The sequence below is a fragment of the Thamnophis sirtalis genome, unplaced genomic scaffold (genome assembly GCF_051295495.1).
Source record: "Thamnophis sirtalis isolate CommonGarterSnake01/CBP01778 unplaced genomic scaffold, rThaSir2_p1.2 scaffold_3, whole genome shotgun sequence".
NCBI lineage: Eukaryota > Metazoa > Chordata > Lepidosauria > Squamata > Natricidae > Thamnophis > Thamnophis sirtalis.
This window is the reverse complement of record NW_028261383.1, coordinates 20225566-20245801: the sequence shown is the minus strand read 5'-3', so window position 1 is coordinate 20245801 and position 20236 is coordinate 20225566. Positions and strand designations below refer to the sequence as shown.

The window sequence follows — 20236 nt, the reverse complement described above, 5'->3', positions numbered from 1 at the left end:
ACCGCCGCTGTATTCCAGGCAGCGACTAAGGACTCCACCGGATTGTGGACAAGAGTGTCAGGTATTTCTCCAAGCGCCGTCTGAAATCCCATAGGGTCCATCAGGCGCCTGGGGCGGAACCACCTAATCGGTTCCTCCTCCCTATAGTGGGGGATTGGTTTCCAAAAGTCAAGTCTTAGTAGGAAGTGATCAGACCATGACAAGGGCAAGGTCTTAATGCCCTTCAACTCTAGATCACGTCTCCACTGCTCCGAGAGGAATACAAGGTCAAGCGTGTGACCCGCTGAATGAGTCGAACCCCGAATTACTTGGGTCAAGTCCATGGCTGTCATGGAAGCCATGAACTCCTGAGCCCCGTCAGAGCGTTCACCAAGTGTAGGCAGGTTGAAATCCCCCAGAACCATAAGCCTGAGGAACTCTACTGCCAACTCGGCTACTGACTCGAGGAGCGAGGGGAGGGCTGTTGCAACACTGTTGGGAAGTAGGTACGTTAGCAACAAACCCACTTGACCTCCAAGGTCCAACTTCATCAGTAGGGACTCACACCCGACAAGCTCTGAAGCAGGGATCCTATGAGGAACTAAAGACCCTCGGACGATGACGGCCACTTCCCCACCCCTTCCCTGGGGTCGCAGCTGAGAAGATGCCATCTTCTCAGCCGCGAGAAGATGTCATCCAGAAAGACGTGAGTCTTTCACATTGGGGTTGAAGTGAATTTCCTAACATGTCCCATTAGGATGAGCCAGAACCACTAATGAAGAGTGTTCCAGGGATGCATCTATGATTTTTCACTAACATGCTGTTCTCCAGCTGTCCCCTCCGCCCATGGGAAGAAGTTCATGTCCTCCAGAAGAGAAGTTGTTTCTCACTGTCATTATTGCCATCTCAGCCTTTGGGACCTTTTCTATTTCTTCTCCAGTGGCTGCCTTTGATGTAAACATCAGACAGAAGCCACATGGAAGAGCTCTAGCATCAGAAAAAGATAAATGCTTCTCAGTTAGCTGAGTGCTTTGTACAAGATTTGGGCAGGCAGGGGGCTATGATGTTAAATGTAATTTTGTTTCCATGCGAAGCTCGGTTCCTCTTTATCTGTATCAGAAAAGCCACTGGCATTTCCCTCTTGTGAGAGTGCTTTGATATATTTTTTTTCCTTGACATCTTGTGGTTTAGAAAAACAGAAGTGGCTGCATCGGCCCAAGAAGGAATGAACCTTATGCTTTTGTTTCTGTTGCTGCTGCTTCTGCTGAGCCGGAAAAACTCTGGGAGGCTCAGAAACAAATGTCCTCCGACTTTGAAGACGTGGTTTCAAGGAAGCCCACTGATCTATTACAGGCCAGGAGATCATCTCATTAGTGTGGTTGTCACTGCAACAAAAATTTCACAGCAGCTGCTACAATTCAATGACTCTCGTTCTATTTCTTATCATATGTAAGTCATTTGGTGTAACAGAGTTGCATTCCGTCTATTTGCATTTCTGGCAGGCTTTCTTTCTTCCATTAATTCCTAAGTTGAAGGACATGTGTAAGTTCTTGGATCATCTTGACTTATAAAGCGCTCTTCTTTTGTCTAGCCTTGTGCAAAGGGGTCAGATATAAGGATGGGGCAGAAGAAACCCCTGAAAGAACCTGAGACACAGAGACACAGAATTCAAGAAGATCTTCCCTTCCTCTTCCATCCTAAGTTGATCAATTGAAAACTGACTTTTCTTTTATGTAGTTATGGAAAGGGTAGTAGCTGCTTCTGGTGAACGATGTTGCCTCATCCTTATAAAAATAGAGGATGACTTTCAGAATTGCTTTTCTGGCTCACTTCTTAATCCATATTCTTGCTTTTATGGTTGTTCTACTTTAGTGCATGAATTATTTTATATCCATGTTATTGGAAGATAGATAGATAGATAGATAGATAGATAGATAGATAGATGGATGGATGGATGGATGGATGGATGGATGGATGGATGGATGGATGGATGGATGGATGGATGGATGGATGGACGGACGGACGGACGGACGGACTTTTTTTTGCTAATGCAGTTGATAATAATGATGATGATGATAACATGAACATTTCTTTACAGTAAGCTATCTTCTGATGAATCAAGAATCCTATGCTTCATTTTTGCCACTCAACTGGTGAACAAAAATCCCCACTTCCTGCACAACCTCACATTGGGCTACAGCATCTATGACAACTATTTCAACACCCTTCGCACTTCAGATGCCTTGCTAGACATGCTTTCTACTGGAGAAACCAATGTTCCCAACTACAGCTGTGGAAGGAAAGACAAACTTTTGGCTCTTATTGATGGAGCTGACAATGACATCTCCATTCAGATGTCAACCTTAGTAGGCACCTACAAAATCTCACAGGTTTGTGTGTGTGTGTGTTTTTCCTATCTGGTAAAGTGAGTGGGCTGATGTAGGTGAGCAATAGATTCAATCATATTTTGTCTGTAGAATTCAAGAGCTGTTTTTCATCATGGCCATTGTATTTGTCATAGCTAGTGATCGTGATCCATAGTGAGGATAAGCCAAGGATCAGAGCAGAGATCCTGTCATGATACCATTTCTCTCATTTATGCTGCACACGTACGGAGGTGTGTCCAATGAAAGGATCTTCCATACAAAAAAGAAGGAGTAGCAGTTATGAGAAACTAATATTTTCTATATAATCTTAGACCAAATAATTATATTTTCAATGGCAAACATATCTCACATTCATGAAAAAAATCCTAATGGATTACCTTACCCACATCTGATAAAGCATAAAATATGTCTCATGGACTCAGGCATATGCTCTCAGTGTGCATAAGGAGAATAAAATGCATTCATCAAGAATAAAAAGACACAACACAGTGATAGTCATAGGTTACTAATAAGCTATCAAATCATCCTAGGAAACAAATAAAAACAATGCAAATTGTAAAGATCCAAGCAACATGGTTATAGTCATAAGTGGGGAGAGATAGATGCTAGGAAGGAAGAGAAGAAGAATAGTAATACAGTCTTAATAAATTATTAAGAGAAGAAGAATAGTAATACAGTCTTAATAAATTATTGTCAGTGTTGTGGAAATTAGTTATTAAGCAGGGTGATGGCAGATAACAGATATCTCTGCTAGAATAAACAAAATCATAACATCTGAGAAATGTCTTAGGAGTGGATAAAATAGCTGTGAAGACCCATTCGGTCAACATATTTATATTTGTAGAGCTCCAGAAATAGAAGATGTAACACATTTATTGTTTGAATGTCGATTGTTTAAGAAAGAGACAGATCGTTACCTTGGACTGTATATTAGATAAACAACTTCATATTAAAACAACATATTCGTTTAGTCAGAACTCAAAAATTGCACATAATAGAGCCTTTTATTTGAACAAAATTCTTCAGTTCATCTGCATATGTGAGTCTGATTGTGGTAAATTGTAGGGATGATACGTAGATATTATTTTCATGCTTTATTCTTATTTTTTAATTTTGTTTCTTTTATTCCAGTATTATAGATGGCTTTATTAATGATTTATATTTGGTATCTTGATATGGCCTATTGTCTAGTCATCCTTAGACTATTCTAATATGTTCATCAAAATGAAGTAGGATTTACTTTAAAACTAATATTTTGAACATGATCTGACTCCAAACATTACAAAGCATTTTTCGCTTCTTTTTCAGATCAGTTATGGGTTTACTTCGGAGGCTCTGAGTGATAAAAATCAATTCCCTTTTTTCTACCGGATGGCCCCGAAAGAAGGAATTCACTACCCAGCAATTGTCCAACTGCTCCTCCATTTCAGATGGACCTTGATTGGCCTTTTTGCTCCAGAAACAGAAGAGGGAGAGAATTTCATGAGGACGTTTACTTCTATGCTTGTCACGAATGGAATATGTGTTGTTATATCACAACGTTTCTCAATGGCTGGACTTACAGATTGGATTAGGGAGTCCATCTCTAAATGGAGGCAGGTCAATGTTTTTGTTTATTTTACAAAATATGGCACCATCACTGACAGAATTTTTCCTGTCCATGTAATTCTTGAAGGTTTGCCGGGACCTATTGAAGGGAAAGTCTGGATCATCTCAACCTATAAGGAATTGGGACTGAAAAGACACAGATTTTACAAACACATCCATAGTATTTATACCTTTGATTTTCAGGAAAAAACAAGACCAAAAGATTATATCTCTGAACCCAATCTATTTGTGAATCCTAATTATATAGATCAGTCTTTTCACTGTTCTTATTCAAAGAAGACCTATTCTGTCAAATTCCGGAAAAGATGCATGCAGAAAATGCCAGTGATGACCCAAGAGAACAGGAATAATATCCGGTTCCGAAATGACCAACATATTTACAGTGTTGTTAAGACTCTGGCCCACACCTTGAATGCTGCATATTCCTCCAGATTAAGGAGGATAAGGAAAAAGGGCAAAGAGCGTTTGAGGGCCACAAGGCTGCAGCCCTGGCAGGTATGGGATCCCAAAAAAGGTTCCATCAAACTTACTTCCATTACAGAAGGAATCCAAATGAGAAGGAGGATCTTTTGTAGCCTCCTTGTGCTACAAAAGATTTAGCCAATCTAAACACTTGGGGGAAAATTTTCCAAAGCTGCATGATGGCTATATAATTTGATATTAAATACTGCTATGTTTTAAAAGGTTTCATGCACTTTTAAATAAATTCCTTTATGTATGAGTTTGGGGTTGGCATTGTAGAATTTTATATTTAAACATTTGAAGTACACCATGAGACCATCTAGCCCACCTCCTCCTTTTTGTGGGATTACATGTTAAATATTTTCTGACTGATAACTTTGCATTAAGACCATCAGTGAAGGGAGACTGAACAGGGAAAAGATCTTAAATCTTCTATGAAATATCTTTCAGTTATTGGAAGAGTGCTGTCTCCTCCCTTCTCCAGTTAAGTGATTGTGTTAGCTGGAAAATATTTTGAACTCTTATGGACTAACCAACATGGTTCTTCTCCTTGTTGTGTTTCCTCAAGGCTAAGAGCCACCACTTTGATCTCTTCCTTGGCTTCCCTAAATCAGATCCAATGTTTGTACAAAGTCTTCTCCAAGCATGGTGCTTTGCAAGGGGAGCTGGTACTTGAACTGGGGTCTCTCCAAACTAGAACATTCACTTGCTGAGATACTTAAAAATGCATTTGCCTTCTTTCCATGAGCATCACACTGCTGATTCACATTCAATTTGCAACCAACTACGATTTTGAGATCATTTTTACAAATATTCTTAACAAGTCTAACATCCCTCATGCTTCTTCATATGCATTATTAATGGGGTTATAATCAAAGGTTCACCGACAAAAGCGCGCCTGACAAAAGCGCGCCTGATGAAACCGCGGCGAGAAAACCACGTGTTCTAAACCGCATCGACAAATGAGTGCAGAAGCGCACCGACAACAGCGCGCCGACAGAAGCGTGCTCTAAATCTAACCCTAACCCTAACCCTAACCCTAACCCTAACCCTAACCCTAAACCTAAACCTGACCCTGACCCTAACCCTTACCTTAACTTAAATCGCGCTTCTGTCGGCACACTGTTGTGGGCACGTTGATGACATCGCGGTTTTCATGCCGTGGTTTCATCGGCGCGCTTTTGTCGTGGGTGCATTTGTCGGGTCACGATAATCAAATAGGCTATATGACTACCATCAAGCTATTAAATTACTATCATTGCTACTAGTATAGATAATATCTAGCATAGAGAAAAATATGGGAATATAATAAAAAAATACAAATGAAATCTTAATGAAAGATCTACAGTGTAGGTGATATTCCTTTTTTCTAATGCAAGATACCATAATTTGTGAAGTAAGTCTTAGTTGCTAGAAATCACATATGTGTCTATTGGATTTCACTTAGGTACTTTTATCCAAAAGTCATAAATATTTTTCTGGAAGCTTGTTTTTTTTTTTCAAAAGACACTACCCCTCTGTATTAATGAAATTAGAGAAGACTAGGTAACCAAAAACTCGGTGTCATATATAACTTCCCAGCTTCATGAGGAACATTGAAACATATTTTACTTTAATTTTTACAATACAATATTTTTTTATCACTTAATACCAATTAGATTAATAGGTCTTTATAGAAATGGCTTGCTCATATTATTATGAAAAAACAAAAAGTTGTGATTTGATGTTAATGCCTTATTTTACTGCAACAGAGAGAGTCTGTTTCTTTTTCTTTCTTTTTCCTTATCCTTCCTCACTTCTCTTCCCCCTCTTCCTCCCCACCATTTTCTTATTTACTTTTATATTTTGTATCTCATTGTATTTTACACTTCCATAAAAATGTTAAAGGAGATTTTTTTAATCACTTAATTATCATACCACCCAGCTCTAGCTTAACTAGGCCATCACATCAGGAAATACTTGGTTCATACTTTGATGAAGTCAAGTTATATTTCCAGTATCCCCACAATCTATTAAGGAAGTTTAATAACATATAGGTTTGGGACCTGGGGAAGAGATGCTGCCTAAGGAATGATCATGTCGGAGCAAAGGGAACACAAAGCTACCTAAGGCAGAGAAATAAACACAGAAAGAATCCTCATGAATTTTTTAGGCTTTCATTGATGGGATATATTTTCGTTTGCAGACTTGTAGGATTACTTTAATGCTCTCCAATAAAGTAGAATTAATTTGTGTGCTTGTATTTCCCTGTCTGGCTACCTGGAAGAAGAATAGCCTGGAAACTTTCTCCTTGACAAATCCATGCTTTTTGGTAATCACTCTATCGTTTTCAAGGAATTAATGAACAATCTCTTCACATTTTCCTTGCTCAAGCTATTTCTGAAATATTCTAAAATGTTCCTTACAATTGACACATTCTGTCAATATATACTTGTATATTGTTATTGTATGACTGATAATTTTTGCTGAACATTTTTTTAAAGATAATGAGTGGTTCTCCTTCATTCGGGGTAGTTACAAGTTATACAACTATAGAAAGAAGATTTAAATGTGACTAGAGCATATGGGATAAGAAAGAGGGGTGAAATGTTACCAGTTTGGGCCGGTTCACCCAAACTGGTAGTTTAAAAAATGCTTTTAAAAGTTTTTTAAAAGTTCCAACGATCAGCTGTGCAACAAACAGCTGTGCCGCTCGATCATGGGAATGTTTTTTAAAACTTTTTAAAGCATTTTTTAACTACTGGTTCTCCAGGTAGTAAAAAAATGCTTTAAAAAGGTTTTTTAAAAGTTCCAATGATCAGCTGTGCGACAATCAGCTGTGCCTTTCGATCATGGGAACTTTTTAAAAACTTTTTAAAGCATTTTTTAACTACTGGTTCTCCGGGTAGTAAAATAATGCTTTAAAAAGGTTTTTTAAAAGTTCAGACGATCAGCTGTGTGACAATCAGCTGCGCTGGATGATTTATATTCGCTAGAAAGCAGGAAATCCTGCTGTTCTCCCCTTGCTGTTCTACTTACCTTTGCAAAAGGCTTCTTAGCGCCTCTAGTGTATATGAACGCAAAGCGAACCAGTAGCAGACCTCAGAGCATTTCACCCCTGATAAGAAACTAAATGTTCTGCTTTTAAAATTCCTGGATGTTTCCATTCTAGTTCCACCCTTTTCTCAAGAATAATGAATTGTGCAATCTTTCCCTGCTGAAACTGTACTTGGACCAAAATGGAGATGTAGCAGCAGACCTGAATATCATAAGCTGGATGTTTCTCTCCAAAGAAGATCCCATCAGAGAGCAACTGGGCAGTTTTGAACAACAGAAACTTATTGTCAACCAAGATTCTCTGTCACGACTAAAGTTGCTCAACAAGGTGGGGAAAATATTGCTGCTTTTTCTCTTTCTTCCCAAATCCTTGGGACATATTTCAAATGGGTTAAGGCCAGTCACCAAGATGGATGACTTTCCCTGAGAACTGAATGTGAAGAGTAGAATCCTAATAGTTTTCTCAGAGTAATTGGAAGTATTGGCCAGAGTCTCAGCTGTCCAACAAATGATGCTGGAACAAGGAAAGAGATTCATCAGTTTTTTATTTCTGCACAAATAAGAGCTTCCCGCTTTGAACAGAGACTGAAAACATGCAGAGTGAGTAAATGTTCACTCAGATATTTATACAAAAATGTCCAACGTCAATCTATGGGATTTCCTTCACAAGGTTAGACTCAAACTTAGTTTATTATATTTGTCATATTTACTGCAGGATTGTTCATAGTGAGTCCTCATGACAGCTTCCTAAACTTATCTGATTGTGGGAAATTTCCTTCTCAGTCCCTGGTACTTGATTGTCAGCTTTTCTGGGAAAGAGAGAGGAAGCTTTGGAAGTTCAATGTATAATTTAATCCGTTTTAACTCCTAAGGAAGGAGGTCCAAGGCTTCCAGTTTACATAAAATCATAATGACTGGTCCAATGTGAGATCCAAAAAAAAAGTCCTTTTTGATATCTGAAGTAATGAGGAACAATTTGAGAGGAAATAATAATTAGATTTGGGTGTTGGCTAGTAAGAGGGCATTTCATCTGAAAACCCCTTGAATGCAACTGTTTGTCTTGATTGTTAGCTACATTAAGTAACATTAAGTAAATGAAGCCCAAAAATTAATTAGCTAATGTTAATGTCCACCTCCATTTTCCATGGATGGTGAGTCCTAACATATTTTCTTTGGCACTCCTTGTTCACCTTCTTAGTCTCTCCCTCAGTCCAAATGTGTGGAAAGTTGTCGTCCTGGATTTGTCAAGCAGGCTCGAGAAGGAGAGCCACTTTGCTGCTACGACTGCATTCCTTGTCCGGAGGGGACCATCTCCACCCAAGAAGGTGGGTGACACCCATCCAGAATAGTGGATTCATCCAGGACATTTTGATCAATCTACATGTTAAAAGACAAATCTAAGCTTGACTCTTGTTTTCTTAATTTTGAAGATGCCTAATTTCTTCAATAATGAGAAGAATAAGAAAAAAAATAACTTGAAAGATGTGGTAGGAAGAGATAAAAGGACACGGTAAATTTTCTTTTCCAGAACAAATAACTTTTCTATTTGTCAGCTGGGAAGTTTCCTTCAATATTTTCCTTCCTTGGGAACATTTAAATTCATTGAAACATGAAGAATGATTCTGGTCAATGACTTTTGTTCACCCAAACCAAATTTCATTACAGACGAAAAGGGATTAATCAGTTAATTATACAGTCAATCTTTATTAAGATCATAGAGTCATATAATCAGAAAGATTTACAGTATTTGAGAGTACCATGGAAAGAGAGTGATTGGTTTCAAAGCAGAGGTGAGTTACTACCAGTTCGGACCGGTTCGGCTGAACCGGTAGTGGTTTGGCGGCCTGGGTCACTGGAACTGGCAGCGACCCAGGCCTGCCACGCCGCCCGAACCAGTTCGCCTTGCAGCACCATAGGCGCCACCATCTTGTTTTTTGCTTCTTTTTTGCACAGAGCAATTTTTATTACACTATGCATGTGTGCATGCGCAAAGTGCGTGCGCAGCATGGCCATGAACAAACCGGCAATAGTGACTGCTGGAATCCACCCTTGGTTCAAAGAATAGGAGAAAACTGAATTGAAGACTCACCATAAAACAAATTGAGAAGATATCAGTATGGCAGAAGGGGTGTAAACTAAATCCATCATTATTCAGGCTAGAATCCTCTCTAATTTCCACGTCACATATTAAGAGGCAATAAAAAAATATTGTTTATAACCCAAATCCAACATTCCTAGGTTCAACATTAATCACCATCCTTGATTCCTTGGTGGATTTCTAATGGACCTTCCCACTTCTCTTATCTTTCCATTGTTCTTGGTTATTAAATAGTGAAAGACAAACAATAACAACAGTAACAATAAAGGAACCCAGAAATGGTGTGAATGGGGGAAAAAACTTTACACATGCTGGTGGGGTTAAAAGGAATCAGAAAAGATGGAGAAAGGAAAATGAATAGAATACAATTTATATATATTGTAGGAGCCAAGGTGGCGCAGTGGTTAGAGTGCAGTACTGCAGGTCACTTCAGTTGACTGTTATCTGCAGTTCAGCAGTTCATATCTCACCGGCTCAAGGTTGACTCAGCCTTATAGCAATAGCAGTAGACTTATATACCGCTTCATAGGCCTTTCAGGCCTCTCTAAGCGGTTTACAGAGAGTCAGCATATTGCCCCCAACAATCTGGGTCCTCATTTTACCCACCTCGGAAGGATGGAAGGCTGAGTCAACCCTGAGCCGGTGAGGTTTGAACCGCTGACCTGCTGATCTAGCAGTAGCCTGCAGTGCTGCATTTAACCACTGCGCCACCTTGGCTCTTCCATCCTTCCGAAGTGGGTGAAATAAGGACCCAGACTGTGGGGGCAATTTGCTGACTCAATTTGCTAAAAAAATCTGTAAACCGCTTAGAGAGGGCTGAAAGCCCTATGAAGCGGTATATAAGCCTAATAAATAAATAAATAAATAAATAAATAAATAAATAAATAAATAAATAAATATAACATCCATTTATATCAATGTGGATCTCAGTTTTTTTAAACTGTTGCCAAATCTTAAGAGTAAGGAGTTATATTGCTTCATTATCTCATTCTACACGCTAAAGACATTGCAAAGACAGGTAACAGTTTTCCCTCTTAAATTCTCTAATGAATCGATTTCCCTTAAAATCCTTAAGAGTTACAAATGTATTTGTCAAATTTACACAGCTGTCCGGCCATCTCACACAATGACTCTTGGAGGCATGCAATGAAAACCAATAATAGAACATTTTCTAATGCCAATTTAAAACAATGAAACATTTAAAAAAAAAAAGATTGCAAGAGGGAAATATGTCAATAAGTTAACATATGATGCCACCAGCACCTTGTTACCAGGGGATTTCCAGTCCCATTGAAAGAATCACATTTTAAGGGATTTCCGGGGTGTCAAGGATTGGAGCTATGCTTAACTTTAGGGTAGTTTATTATTTTTTTACCGGGGGGGGAGTACTAACTGCTCTGAAGGAGGTAGCTGTGCACACTCCCTTCTTAATAGACTCTCAATGATTCCAATCATGTTGTACAACTTTTATCCAATATCCAATATTTTTAGGGAAGTTTGTTGAGAGTATGGTTGGCACTCGGTTACAATATGTAGGCTGAAGGTTGAGGTACAGTACTGAGATGGCATTGGTTGCTCTTGTTGAGTTCTGAAGAGCTCTTCATGGGGGTGGGGGTGAAACCATCCTCCTCCTTCTGGATATCTGAGTGGCTTTTGATAGCGACAGCCATGATATCCTTCTGGATCAGGTTCGGGTTTAGGAATGGGAGGCAGTGTTTTCCAACAGGTTCCCTTTTTTTGTGGATGGTTTCAATTGGACGCTTTTGGGGAGCAGAGATCAGACTCTAGGCTTCTGAAGTGAGGAATCCTTCAATGCTTGAGCAGCTCTCTCCTTCCCTCTTTATTACTTAGTTGAAACTCCAGGTCATTTGCCAACCCAGGCTCTGGCATCATCAGTGCCATCCCATCACTGAGATGGTGGTGCTGATGTGGTGCAGCCTGAGCACTTGGAGGCTGCATGGATTGCCAGGAACCAACTTTGAATCAACCCTAGCAAAATGGAGTTGCTTTGTGCCTTTTACCGCCAAGCACTAGTGATAATCCATCTATATCTCTCAGTGGAGTAGCATTCCCTTGAAGGGAGGTGGTGCACAATTTGGGGGCCCTCTAGACACACAGCTACAGTTCAATGAGCAGGCGGTAGTCATGCCTAGAGACCTTTTCACACATTTGTGCACCAAATGTGTTGTTTCCTGGATCTATGGGGCTTTGCTCATATCTTGGTTACTTCCTGTTAGGATTTCTGCAGTGTGCTCTGCATGGGATTCCTCTTGAAGACCATCCAGTATATACAGAATGCAATGGCATGCACTGTGGTGGCTTCCCCTGTGTTCTTCCACAGGGAACCCTATTTGCAAAGGATTCTAGTTTCATTCCAAATGCAATTAAATTCACCTTTAAAGCCCTACCCTACATGGGATCACAGTATCTGTGGGACTACCTGTCCTTGAGTTTATCTGCTTGTCCCAACAGAACAGATACAATCAGGTGTAGGTTCTGGCTAGCATTATTGCTGGCTTTCTCTCGCACTTGCATTGCACATGCGCACATGTGCATGCACAGTTTAATTACAATTGTTCTGCGCATGCACAGAATTCAAAAACAAGATGGTGGTGGAGACTGGGGAATACGTTCAGAGGCTTGGCAGGCCTGAGTCGCTGCCGGTTCCAGCGACCCAGGCCGCCATATCACTACCAGTTCAGCTGAACCAGGCCAAACCGGTAGGAACCCATCTCTGGATACAATAGACTTACTTGAGGTCTGTTCCCTACAATATTGCCAATTTGTGGGATCTCGGAAGTCTGCCTTTCTGATTAGAGCTCCTGCCCTTTTGAAAATTCTCCCCCTTGAAATCCAATGAACCTTATCATCCTAATTTTCTGGACTTCTGGTTCTTTTCCCAGCAATTGGGATAAGATGAGAAAGATAGTATGAGAATTATTGGGTTACCTTAAGGGTGATTATAGTGCTAGATTTTTCTTTCTTAGATTTTCTTTTGTTGTTTTTATTGCTTTATATATTGGGGAATTATTTGCTGGGTTCTAAGCTGCAAAAGGGAATATTTATAAAAGCCATAAAAGATGCATTACTTTCTGTTTTCTCAGATGCTGAAAAGTGCACCAAGTGCCCAGATGATCAATACCCAACCAAGAACCGAGTCCGATGTATCCCCAAAAGAATAATCTTCCTGTCCTATGAGGAACATCTGAGCATTATCCTGCTCTTCTTTGCCCTACTCTTGTTCTTAACCACTGGCTTTGTTTTAATCATATTCCTTAAGTACTTAGACACTCCCATTGTCAAAGCCAACAACCGAGACCTCTCCTACACCCTTCTGGTCTCTCTCCTGCTTTGCTTTTCATCCTCATCTTTCTTTATTGGAAAACCAAGAAAAGTCATTTGTCTTCTCCGACAAATAGTGTTCAGCATTGTCTTCTCAGTAGCTGTGTCTTCTGTGTTGGCCAAAACAATCACAGTAATGCTGGCCTTCCTGGCTGCAAAGCCAGGGAACAAGGTGAGAAGATGGTTGGGGAAGAGCTTGGCCAACTCCATCATCTTTTCTTGTTCTGGTGTCCAAATTTTTATCTGTGCCTTGTGGCTGGGAGTTTCTCCCCCATTCCCTGACTCTGACCTCCACTCTCAACCAGGAGAAATCATTCTTCAATGCAATGAAGGCTCTGTCACCATGTTTTATATTGTCCTTGGCTACATGGGATTTCTAGCTACTATTTCCTTCATAGTGGCTTTCTTGGCCAGGAACCTGCCTGGAGCCTTCAATGAAGCCAAGCTGATTACCTTCAGCATGCTGGTCTTCTGCAGTGTCTGGATCTCCTTCCTGCCCACCTACCTGAGCACCAAAGGAAAGTCTATGGTGGCCGTGCAGGTCTTCTCCATCTTGACCTCTGGTGCTGGGCTGCTGAGCTGCATCTTCTTTCCTAAGTGTTACATTATCATCTTTAGACCAGATCTAAACACTAAGGAACATTTAATGATAAAAGTAGGGAAATCAAATTGTCCTTAAACTTATAATATTTAATTATTGTCATTATTACCAGTTTAACTGCTTCGTTTGTATGTGTTTGATCATTTAGGTCATTTAAACTTGAAGGAAATAAAAATATGAGATGTTAGACTAATCAAATTAAAATCTAAGATAATCATCAAGCAACAAAATAAATAAATTAATAATTAATAGTTGTGTTTTTCTAACTGTTGTTAGTCCTTTCCCTCAACACACAAGTTAGCCAATATTTGGCTTATGCTTCAAGAGAAGCATATATGGGCTACTTCGGGACTTTGGAGTGCTGCATGCTTGGCAGGTATTTTTAAAGTTAATTAGAAAGGTCTCAACCTTATGTCTTACATTGTTGTTTCGGAATTGGTATTTTCATTCTCCTGAGGTCTGGGTTGCACTGGTAGTAGAAGAGTTATTGAAGATGATATGGAGTTGTTGCTCCTTCTTGTTCTCCTGAGGTATTCTTTCTCAGCAATCTCCATTTATTTTAGCTCCAGATCAAGTTCCATCCAATTTGTGCCTTCCTCTCTCTTAGACTCCACTTCTGGCTTCTTTGGCTTGAGGTGCTGAAAAGACTTTCTGGTGTCTGGTGAGGAATCTCCTGCAGCAGAAGGCCTATGACTTCCTCACAGGATTGGCACGTTGTTACTGTGTGCCACTTCTCACCTGACTGTATGATGTAGCTCTGCTTATGCTATCCATTGTTCCTAGTTTCTGGATAAAAATGTCAAAAGCCTCTGATTCATGGGTAACCTCTTCTGATTGTCAGGAGAAATATATATATTTTAAAGGGGGGGAAAGTCCTTGAATCCTGGTGCCCTCTAGTGTACAATATCCCACTTCTGCTACCCCACAATAAGGGAAAGAGTGCCCTTGAGGTTGAACCTGTTTTTCTTCTGAGGTCCTTCAGTTCTGAAGTTACCAGCCAGTGGAGGAACAAGCAGTGGCCAATTTGGTCACCCTGCCACTACCCCCTCCCTTTGTTTCACCCTTCCTCACCAGCCTTCTGAATAACCAGAAAAGGATTGGAGGGAAAATCATCACTCACCTTACACATCTGTACAAGGTGTATATATTAATGTGCTTGTCCAGATAAGAAACATAATCTTTCAACATTCTACCCAGATTAAGTAGGAACACAGGGATTCCCAACTGCAATGTCAAAGCGGTCTTTTAGGCAGGAGAAGAAACAATGGATGGAAACCAATCAAGGAGAGAAACAACCTGGAATTGACGAGAAACTACTTAACAGTGAGGACAACTAATCAAAGCAATAGCTTTGCCTTCAGATATTGTAGATGCTCCATCACTGGAGCTTTTAGGAAAAGACTGGACAGTCACTTGTCTGAAATGGTATAGGATCTCCTGCTTGAGCAAGGGGCTAGACTAGAAAACCACCACGGTACCTTCCAGCTCTATTCTGATTCTGATTCTGGGGTGTATTCACATAAGGCCTCAAAGATGGAAATGTCAAAGAAATCCTATCATACCATACCAAGCACATTTACACCAGCCAAGGAAAGGCTACCATTTCCTCCTATAAATCAGTTTCTGGGTAGATTATGCAAGATATCGGGTTGCACATTCACCATGCTGTGGGCATAACCACCACTTCAGCTGTAGACCTCACAGCCCACCATTTATGTAATAAACTAGGAAACCTGAAGATATAAAGTGTCTTAAATGAATATGGAATGACAACCCAGATGAGCAATCCACATTAAGGAGACTACACATTTCCACAGTGATTAATGGTGTTTGGCTCAGTCAGCTAAATTCTGCAGGGCACCCAGAAATGTCAAACACCTGGTGGAACATTCACACAAAACCTTTGCAGGGACTCTGCGGTAGGGTCCTGAAAAGAGGACTGAGGAGGTCCCAAAATGCTGGACTTAGGTAAGGCTGGTCAAAACCAACCTGATCCACTGAGAGGCATTGGAAGCACTTAACACAAGAGGAACAAAAAAATATCTAGCCCACCTTGGATTGCTCTTCTGGCTAGATCACCAGTTGGGTCACCTTCAAACAACCCCTAGGCCTGGGTGAACAACACCCTCCCATGGATCCTAAGTTAGCAAGTCATATTTTACCAAGAGATATGGCCTGGGGCTTTACCCACACCCTTCCTTCCCTCTAACTCAATCTTGGAGGAATTCCTCTCTCCCACCCTAATCACGAGATGCCCCATTGCTCCAGGAAAGAGGAAGGGGCCTTGGTAATCCCATGGCACCCCTACAAGAATGGTCTAGCTCAATACTCCTGGGATTCCACTAGGTCCACCATGCCTTCAGGCCTCCTTCAGAATCCCAGGCCCAGACTGGCAATCTATGCTTGTTTTAGGATGACTTCTTTTTGTGAATAGCCTCTCCTTTTATTTTAAGGAGGTAAGAATAGGTTGGGTCAGGCAGGGTGAATTATTCAACCTTCTTATTGGGAGTTTGTTCCTAAGTTTGCCTCTCTCCCACAATCATATCCATTGAACACTCAATCACCCCTTTCTGTGGAAATTCTTTCAACAAATCTTACGAGGCTGTATTTTAACTCCCCTCTTGTTTAACTTCCATATAATAATTAGTTCATCAATTAGAGCAGAGATGTCAAAATTGAGGCCCATGGGCCAGATACCTCATCTTCTGGCCCCCTCCATGCCCATTTTAGTGAAAGGGGGAAGTTGCAATGCGTCATGTGATGACAATGTGTCATTGCGAGTTTGACACCGTTGAATTAGAGGATCCAGATTATTCTCCTCCTACTTTGGCTAAGAAGTGTCTATCTATGTTCCTTAGGTTTATTATGCTGATCTTGAATCATTACTGAATAGATCCCCAATTGTAAATAAACTCTGCTAAAACTATTATAATTTATAACCCCTCTCTCCAATTATTTATGGCATATCAATAAGATTCCCATTGCACAAGTTTCAGGTTTCAAATATTTACAGGTGGATTTTCAGGTAGGCTAAGCTTACATAATAGGTATAATCATTTGAATGCTCAAAAACGCTCTGCAGTCAGCTTGGACAAGAATGACAAGCACGGTATTTTAGCTGCCCTTTAATTATTTCAAGCAAAATCGTTGGCATAGCTTATATATACAGATCAACTTGGACCATTTTCTACATTTTGCCTCTTAAAACATGTTGAAAATTGAAATACTTCTATTTCTCATATTCTCACATTTCTTCTGGTCGTAAGCTGCTCCTTTGTATTCAGGTCTGGCCTGAAGATGATAATGTAGCACTTGGAGATGAAGATGCAGCCCAACAAACCAGCACTGGAGGCCAAGATGGAGAAGACCTGCACAGCCACCATGTATTTCCCCTTGGTGTTTAGATAGGTGGGCACAAAAGTCACCCAGACACTGCAGAAGACCAGCATGCTGAAGGTGATTAGCTTGGCTTCGTTGAAGGCCCCAGGAAGATTCCTGGCCAAGAAAGCTACTATGAAGCAGATGGCAGCCAGAAAGCCCATGTAGCTGAGGGTGATATAGAACATGACAACAGATCCTTCGTTGCATTGCAAGATGATCAGTCCATGCTGGGAGTGGAGATCAGAGTCAGGAAATGGAGGAGAAACTCCCAGCCAGATGGAGCAGATGATAATTTGAACAGCAGAACAAGAAAGGATAATGGAATTGGCCAAGCTCTTCTCCAACCATTTCTTCACTCGATTGCCTGGTTTTATGGCCAAGAAAGCCATCACCACCATGATTGTTTTGGTCAAGAGAGAAGAAATGGCAACTGAGAGAATGGTGGTGGAAAATGTTTGTCGTAGAAGGCAGGTAGCTTTCCTTGGTTGACCAATGAAGAGAAGAGGAGACAAGGAACAAAGCAGAAGGGAGACCAGGAGAATGTAAGATAGGTCTCGGTTGTTGGCTTTGACAATGGGAGTTTCCTGGTATTGAATGAATAGGATTAAAACAAAGCTTGTAGTTAGGAACAAGAGTACAGCAAAGGAGACCAGGATAATGCTTAGATGCTCTTCGTAGGACAGGAACATTATGACTTTGGGGATACATTTGATTCGTTCCTCATTTGAATATTTCTCATCAGGACACTTGGTACATTTTTCTGCATCTGAGGAAACCAGAAATAATATTGCTTTAATATTCTGTCCTTTTACCTTTCAAGAAATGTCTTCAACAGCTGATACAAGAACCATTTTCCAAGATCTTTCTCATCCTATCTCCACATTAAGAATGAAAGAAGAATATCATTTTCTAAAAAATATAAAACTAAGGTCTATGAAACGGGAAAACTCTGGGTCCCTAATGATTTCCCATGTTATGTGCACAACCATCATTATTAGAGGTAGACAATGAGTCAGTGATTCTTTTTTGGTTTACTTCCTGAGACATGCCCTATAGCCGTGATGGCGAACCTATGTCACGTGTGCCAGAGATGGCACATGGAGCCATTTGTCAGGGCACGCACGGCTTGCCCTGTCAACTGGCCAGTGCGCCTGCTGACTTTGGCCTTCTTTTGAGGCCATTTTTCGCTCTCTGGAGCCTTCAGGAGCTTCCCTGAAGCCTCCGGAGTGCAAAAAACAGGCCTTACGGGCAAATCGGAACTTCGGGAACGGACTTCCAGTTTGCTTGTAGGGCTGGTTTTAGCCCTCCGGAGCGTTCAGGAGCCTTCTCTGAAGGCTCCGGAGGGCAAAAAATGAGCCTGGGCAGGGCAAAAAAAAGCACGCCAAAAATGGGGGGGGGGAGTGCTGGTCGTGCACGCATGTACTGTGGTCATATGAATAGCATTATGGGTGTGGCACACCCATGCATGACCCCCCTGCACTCCCCCCACTTTTGGCATGTGAGCAAAAACAGGTTCACCATCACTGCCCTATGGAATTTGTTAAAATAGTGGATTCAGAATACCTATTTTGTGAAATCTAGTTGGCTGGCAGAGGAAGATGGTCCTTCAAATAATGTGGAATGGCTACTGGGAGCAGTGATAATATGTGTGTAATGAGGTGTCCCATAACTGCCCACACCACCTCATTCTGGACCAGTGGCACCTTCTCAATGATCCTCAAGGGAAGCTCCCTATAGACTACCTTGCACTATTCCTTCCAGGAGATGGATCTAAGACAATTTCTCAAATTTCAAAAAACTCTAATATTTCCAGAGACGTTAATGTGGCAAAACACATGCAAACTAAAAAGCAGAAAAAATATTTTCCCTGACATTGGTTAGCTTCCCCAATCTGCCACACCTTCTGACCTCTATACAGCTCATCCAATGTCTTTTAGTATTATTTCCTTTAAATAAGAAATTTTGCAATTTGAAAATAAACAAGAGAACAGATGATCTTCAATCTGTCTTTTAACTTCCACTCTCATGAAAATGCTCTGGGTGAATCCCTTTCCACAAACCCTTCCATTATCTTCAGTATGACCCACCTTCCTGAGTCGAGATGGTCCCCTTTGGGCAAGGAACACAGTCATAGCAGCAAACTGGCTCTCCTTTTCGAACCTGCTTGACAAACCCAGGATGACAATTTTCCACACATTTGGACTGAGGGAGAGACTAAGCAGGAAAAAGGATTGCCAAGCAAATGTGTTAAGACTGATCGTTCATGGAAAATAGAGGTAGACATGAACATTAGCCAAGTAGTCTGTGGGGTTTATTTAGATCTCTGGTTCCAAAAAAATTAAGGTGTAGGAGATGATGATGATGATGAGGCAGAAGGAGGTGTCAAGCACATCATGAATCTCAAGTTCCTTTCTGCGTACAAGAGATCTTAGTCCATCCCACCTTGAATTCTATTGACTCTTATCTACCATCAATCTGCTTTGACTTTTAGTAGCTCAGGTTTTTGTACAGAGTATTAGCATGCAATAAACCTGTATTCATTTGAACTGCTCTGACTCCTTATTTCTTGCTCCTGACAGAAGGAGATATAACTATGGGCAGATTCTTCATTTAGTTTCTCCCTTTTGCTTCTGGTATATCAATCTGCATATAAGTACTTTTCCACTTAATAAAGTGTGGAGGGGTGCAAGTGAGATCAAGTTTAAGCAGTAAGAGACGACCAGTAAGTCCTCCTCATGGCTCTATGAAAATGGATTCCTCCATGCTTTATACTGTATATCCATGATTGTAAAGTATGATGACCATATTAAATTTTTGAATACAATTTATTCTAAAAATATTAAATTAGATTACATTTATTAATGCATAATAAAACTGGGATGAGGAAAGGAACTTCTGATCAATATGATTTGGACAGGTTTCTCATGCATTCGATAAAACATTGCAACATTGCTCCCCTTTTAAGGTAGCCCAAGACCATTTCTGAGTTAAGAAGGAAAGGGAAGTGGCCTCTTAATAGCCAAAGGCCAAATCTAAGTATCATTTGCTTTCAAATTGTCCCTTGTGGAAAGGATATATAATATGTGGGATCAAAGACATATTTTAGTACTTCTGTTTGCTAGGTAAGGCCACTGGTAGTGCAGTAGTTAGAATGCAGTGTTGCCAGCAAACTCTGCCCACAGCCTGGAGTTTAATACTCACAGGGCTCAAGTTTGACTCAGCCTTCCATCCTTTGGAGGTCAGTTAAATGAGGACTTAGATTGTTGAGGCAATATGCTGACTCTGTAAACCCCTCAGCAGCTGTAAAGCACTATGGTGTGGTATGTAATTCCATTGTTATAT

At 40.6% G+C, this 20236-nt stretch overlaps 1 pseudogene; it reads left to right on the top strand.

Annotated features, from left to right (window-relative positions):
- The window catches only part of LOC106540003 (uncharacterized), a 113594-nt pseudogene extending 104608 nt beyond the window's left edge, over positions 1-8986 (top strand).
- Positions 8987-20236: the final 11250 nt, after the last annotated feature.